Source organism: Hyla sarda, chromosome 3 (assembly GCF_029499605.1).
Source record: "Hyla sarda isolate aHylSar1 chromosome 3, aHylSar1.hap1, whole genome shotgun sequence".
In the NCBI taxonomy this organism is placed as follows: domain Eukaryota; kingdom Metazoa; phylum Chordata; class Amphibia; order Anura; family Hylidae; genus Hyla; species Hyla sarda.
The window spans coordinates 172,020,715-172,026,374 of record NC_079191.1 but is presented as its reverse complement, the minus strand read 5'-3'; the positions used below and the strand labels follow the sequence as shown (position 1 = coordinate 172,026,374).

General features: G+C 39.7%; 1 long non-coding RNA gene across 1 annotated transcript; it reads left to right on the top strand.

Moving 5' to 3' along the window:
- The first annotated feature begins 241 nt into the window (after positions 1 to 241).
- Positions 242 to 4,595, top strand: LOC130360675 (uncharacterized). The gene is made up of 3 exons (XR_008890756.1): positions 242 to 301; positions 2,687 to 2,778; positions 4,371 to 4,595. It is a non-coding gene; the product is annotated as an uncharacterized LOC130360675 (long non-coding RNA).
- Positions 4,596 to 5,660: the final 1,065 nt, after the last annotated feature.

Genomic DNA, 5,660 nt, shown 5'->3' with positions numbered 1-5,660 from the left:
AAGTTACAAAAAATCTCAAAAACAGCACAAATATTCAAAGTTTAAAGTTCAGCCTTTTTTATACCTGTAAAACTGATGTTTTTTTCAGCCCCAAAATACAGCCCAAAAAACTTTGTGGCTAGAGCTGAAACCTGACGGGCAACTGGTTTTTCCACCAGTTTTTATAAATCGTTCAATCAGTTTTTATTAATCTCTCCCTTTGAGTTATGTACTGTATTTATACTTAAGAAGCGTTCTGTAACATATCAACTTTTCTTACACAGGGATATGACAGTTTCCTGGGGATCAAAATCCATCACCAGTAAGTTACAATCAAATATAAAAAGAATACGTTTTTATAAAGGCCACTGCTCATCACCACCTTTAATTAAATATGATGAATGGTAAACATGATTTCTACCTGATGCAAATAACTATAAGATTAGGGCAGGTTCCCATGGTGGGCTTAGAATCTAATGTAGTAAGGTAGTAAGGTAGCCCAGCCACAATAGGGTACACGAGGTTCGGCAGAGAACAAATCCTCTTGATGATTTAAAGGGGTACTCCAGTGGAAAAAACAAATTTCAAATGAACTGGTGCCAGAAAGCTATACATAATTGTAAATTACTTCTATTTAAACATTTTAATCCTTCCAGTACTTATCAGCTGCTGTATCCTAGAACTGTACTAAGCAGGAGAGGTTTGCTATGGGGATTTGCTTGTACTCTGGACAGTTCCTGACATGGACAGAGGTGTCAGTAAAGAGCACCGAGGTCAGACTTGAAAGAACTCCAGAAAGAAATACAACTTCCTCTGTAGCATACTGGAAGGATTACGTTTTTTAAATAGAAGTAATTTACGAATCTGTTTAACTTTCTGACACCAGTTCATTTGAAAGAAAAAAAATGTTTTCCACTGGAGTACCCCTTTAAAGTTTGGTAATTTTACATGTAATTTATGTAAAATTGATCACACAGGACAAATACCACAGTCTTATACAATCAGTCTAACAATGTTGGTTACACTCATCTTTTAAACTACACTTTTACACTTATCGATTTCTTTTTAACTCCTGAATACTAATTTTAGTTTATTTACATGCAGATAAGCATGCCATGCTTTGAGTGCAGCTTAGTGTCAAGCCATGACTCCTTAGAGCTAACCTAGTAAATACACCACCACTAAACGGAAAGCAGGCACAAGCAAAGCCTGCTAACAAGTAAAGAACAATAGTAAATCTAAACCAGTGAGTCCTCACTACCCTATCCATAAAGGCTGGTTTAAGCTATCCCTGTATAAGTATAACTACAAAAAGGCTGTCAATCACCATGTGGGTAAAATAAACAGGACTCTCACTGTCTTTCCTAGAAGTCTCATCAGCATTTACTCTGCATTTTATGTAAAATATTGCTCTAAGTCACATGAGCGTACATATCTTTAAGATCAACATCTCTCACTTATCGTATCCTTCAAAAAGTCACAAGTTGACTCCAGGTCTGACCTGGCTTACAAAACTGCCTGTGGTAGGCACTTTTAAAAAGTCGTAAAAAGGGTGGAAAAGAATCTCTGCTTAGACTTTTGTGTTTTGCTTATGTGCTTCAAATTTATCAACCCAGTGTTAGTATGATAAATATGACATAAGCAAAACTAAAGCAAAAAAGAATATTTACTTCAGTACTAACTTACCAAAGGCAATGATACATTTCCCCCATGGTTTTTCTTAACTCATTTGTGCATGTTAAAAGTGCACTCGTATTTAGTGTTGAGCGGCATATGCCATATTCGAATTCGTGATATTTTGCGAATATATGGATGAATATTCTTCATATATTCGCTAAATTCGCATATTTGTAATATGAGCATTTCATTTTCGCATATGTGAAAATTAGCATATAAAAAATTACCATAAGCAAAACTTTGCATATGCGAAAAATGCGCATATGCAAAAATTAACATATGCAAATTTTTGCATATGCTAATTTTCGCATATGTGAAAATTCGCTCGCCAGTCTCACACAGTAGTATTAGAGCCTTCTTTACACCACACAAGCTGGAAGCATAGAGGGATAATCACTGTGATGTGTACTGTAAAAAAAAAAAAAAAAACACGAATATTCGTAATTGCGAATATATAGTGCTATATTCGCGAATATTCACGAATTCGCGAATATGCGATATTCGCGAATAAAATTCGGATTGCAAATATTCACGAGCAACACTACTCGTATTCCAATCTTAACTTGTTATTCCCTATCCATAGGATAGAGGCTAACAAGTTGATCAGTGGTGGTCTGACCACTGGGACCCCCACCAATCCGAAGAACATAAACAGAAATGTCCATGAAATAAATGGTGCACATTTTGTGTAACCAACCAGTCCTACATTCTCTATGGGGCAACTGAACATTTGTGACAGCTGAAGAAATGCTTGGCATCCTCATTGAGAATTAATGGTGCACTGGCCATGCACATGTGGTGTACGCCTTTCCTTTCAGGTGCAATTTAGAATTTTGTCCCCATTCTCAGGATTAGTGGTGGGTGGGTCAGTAGATGGATCCCACAAATCGGCTTGTTATCCCCTATCCTATGGATAGCCTATGAATAGGGAAGTTGAGATAGGAAACCCCTTTAAAGTCATACAAAACAGACAGATGTGGATTCATGACTCATGGAACTAAAGACTGATTTGATTATGAATGTTTTGCAGCTTTTACTAACTTACAAGAGACAGATCTTGCTGGTACGCCTGAGCTGAAGAGATTTACTCCCAGTGTGAATAATGTGTTGTTTGATCCACAGGTAATATAATAATTAACTTATTACCAAAATGCTAAGTAATTATGTATCAATATTCATATATCTATCCTTTATTCCTGCAAAAGTCTGTATAGATTAATTTCATAACATATTTTTATGGGGTGAAAGTAATTTTTTTTCTAAAACCAAGACCCAAACCTGTTATTCCATCTAAAAGATAAATGTTATTATTCTGACTGTTTGAAGCCACCACAGGGGTAGAATGGGAAAATATGGATTTATTATGTACCGTATATACTCGAGTATAAGCCGACCCGAGTATAAGCCGAGACCCCTAATTTCAACCCAAAATCCCAGGAAAAGTTATTGACTCGAGTATAAGCTTAGGGTGGGAAATACATCATCCCCCCCTGTCATCATCCAGACCCGTCATTAACATCCTCATCATCATCACCGCCTGTCATCATCCAGACCCTCATCATCATCACCTGTCATCATCCCCTTGTCATCATCCCACACATCCCCCCTTCATCATCCCCTTGTCATCATCCCCACCCCCCTTCATCATCCCCTTGTAATCATTCCACACCCCCCCTTCATCATCCCCTTGTCATCATCCCCACCCCCCCTTCATCATCCCCTTGTCATCATTCCCACCCCCCTTCATCATCCCACACCCCCCCTTCATCATCCTCTTGTCATCATCCCACACCCCCCCTTCATCATCCTCTTCTCATCATCTGCCCTCAGTGGTCTTCAACCTGCGGACCTCCAGAGGTTTCAAAACTACAACTCCCAGCATGCCCGGGCAGCCATCGGCTGTCCGGGCTTGCTGGGAGTTGTAGTTTTGAAACCTCCGGAGGTCCGCAGGTTGAAGACCACTGCGGCCTTCGACATCATCCAGCCCCCTCTCATCTCCCTTTAGTTCTCTACAGTACTCACCTCCGCTTGGCGCTGGTCCGGTGCTGCAGGACTGTCCGGAGAGGAGGTGGTCCGGTGGGATAGTGGTTCCGGGCTGCTATCTTCACTGGGGGCGCCTCTTCTCCGCGCTTCCGGCCCGGAATAGAGGCGTTGCCTTGACAATGACGCAGAAGTACGTTGGCAATAAACGTACCTCTGCGTCGTTGTCAAGGCAACGTGACTATTCTGGGGCCGGGCCCGAAGCGCTTAGAAGAGGCCTCCCCGGTGAAGATAGCAGCCCGGAACCACTATCCCTCCGGACCACCTCCTCTCCGGACAGTCCTGCAGCACCGGACCAGCGCCAAGCGGAGGTGAGTACTGTACAGAACTAAAGGGGGGTGAGAGGGGGCTGGATGATGTCGAAGGCCGCAGTGGTCTTCAACCTGCGGACCTCCGGAGGTTTCAAAACTACAACTCCCAGCAAGCCCGGACAGCCGATGGCTGCCCGGGCTTGCTGGGAGTTGTAGTTTTGAAACCTCTGGAGGTCTGCAGGTTGAAGACCACTGCGGGTGGAGAGTTCACTCGAGTATAAGCTGAGGGGGGTGTTTTCAGCACGAAAAATCGTGCTGAAAAACTCGGCTTATACTCGAGTATATACGGTATGTCAATGTCAAGAGATGTATGCAAGCTGGTATACTTACATTTCTGGTGTAACATTTACCAATATTTTTTAGTGGAAAATCGAAAGACCATCTTTTGACAGAAAGGTCCAGTCCAGTGCTGATCAATGAGGATGCAGCAAAGTTTTCAATACATCTTGAAGAAGCCAACACATATCAGCAAATAATATATGGAATTCTGGAGTAAAAAACAAGATATGAAGATGACAATATTATTTCTGTTTAGTACTATTTGCTTTACTTTTATTGAGTATTTTTGTTAAAAATATATTTATTTTACTGCTTAACCCCTTAAGGACTCAGCCCATTTTGGCCTTAAGGACTCAGACAATTTAATTTTTACGTTTTCATTTTTTCCTCCTCGCCTTCTAAAAATCATAACTCTTTTATATTTTCATCCACAGACTAGTATGAGGGCTTGTTTTTTGCGCGACCAGTTGTCCTTTGTAATGACATCACTCATTATATCATAAAATGTATGGCGCAACCAAAAAACACTATTTTTGTGGGGAAATTAAAACGAAAAACGCAATTTTGCTAATTTTGGAAGGTTTTGTTTTCACGCCGTACAATTTCTGGTAAAAATGACATGTGTTCTTTATTCTGAGGGTCAATACGATTAAAATGATACCCATTATTATATACTTTTATATTATTGTTGCGCTTAAAAAAAATCACAAACTTTTTAACCAAATTAGTACGTTTATAATCCCTTTATTTTGAAGACCTATAACTTTTTTATTTTTCAGTATAAGCGGCGGTATGGGGGCTCATTTTATGCGCCATGATCTGTACTTTTTTTTGATACCACATTTGTATATAAAAAACTTTTAATACATTTTTTATAATTTTTTTTTTAATAAAATGTATTAAAAAAGTAGGAATTTTGGACTTTTTAAAATTTTTTTCGTTCACGCCGTTCACCGTACGGGATCATTAACATTTTATTTTAATAGTTCGGACATTTACGCATGCGGCGATACCAAATATGTCTATAAAAAATGTTTTTTACGCTTTTTGGGGGTAAAATAGGAAAAAACGGACGTTTTACTTTTTTATTGGGGGAGGGGATTTTTCACTTTTTTTTTACTTTTACTTTTACATTTTTTTACATTTTTTTTTACACTTGAATAGTCCCCATAGGGGACTATTCATAGCAATACCATGATTGCTAATACTGATCTGTTCTATGTATAGGACATAGAACAGATCAGTATTATCGGTCATCTCCTGCTCTGGTCTGCTCGATCACAGACCAGAGCAGGAGATGCCGGGAGCCGCACGGAGGAAGGTGAGAGGACCTCCGTGCGGCGTTATGAATGATCGGATCCCCGCAGCAGCGCT